Here is a 660-nt window from a genome sequence, read left to right on the forward strand (position 1 = left end):
GCCGTTTCGGCTTGAAATCCTGGTCAGTTTCAACCACCTGGAAAAAGTGTCATGCGAACATTGGCACAAGTCATAGAGTACGATTGCTTGGTGTGACATAGATGATATGAGTTTTGCTTCATGAAGTCAAGTTTCACTTTTGAGTAAAACTTTCTTGATAGATAGATCTTTTTGCCATGTGGATTTTAACTTTCTCTTTTTATGTTAAACCATGTGCATTGGCAAATTGAGTGTGAGCAGAAAACATAAAACTGCTATGCACAAAGAATTTCTCAGGTTCCACTGAGATTTGAACTCAGATTGCTGGATTCAGAGTCCAGAGTGCTAACCATTACACCATGGAACCACATTACCAATGAAGCTGGCTTGATTTTCTTTTGAAAACAGTAAAAGAGCATGTGTAAATAGTGGAAATGTGAGAAACTCACTCTTAATCCAGTGATCTGAGTTCTAATCTCAGTGGAACCTGGGAATTCATGCATTATGATGAAAACTGGTTCTAAAGCTGTTCCGCAAATGTATATCTAACACACATTGGTAAATTAATATCTCCTCCCTTTTTATTCCACAAGTGTGTTTAAAGTTCCATGATATCACAACAAGGACAGTTTTAAAATGTTGATGAAATCTGGCTAATAATTAGCGTTCTGGATCTATCAG

General features: G+C 37.0%; 1 non-coding gene across 1 annotated transcript; it reads right to left on the bottom strand.

Moving 5' to 3' along the window:
• Nucleotides 1-274: 274 nt before the first annotated feature.
• Nucleotides 275-346, bottom strand: TRNAQ-CUG (transfer RNA glutamine (anticodon CUG)). The gene has a single exon. It is a non-coding gene; the product is annotated as a tRNA-Gln (tRNA).
• Nucleotides 347-660: the final 314 nt, after the last annotated feature.

This window comes from Phyllobates terribilis, unplaced genomic scaffold (genome assembly GCF_046119375.1).
Source record: "Phyllobates terribilis strain yellow unplaced genomic scaffold, ASM4611937v1 Scaffold_13__5_contigs__length_258822181, whole genome shotgun sequence".
Taxonomy (NCBI): Eukaryota; Metazoa; Chordata; class Amphibia; order Anura; family Dendrobatidae; genus Phyllobates; species Phyllobates terribilis.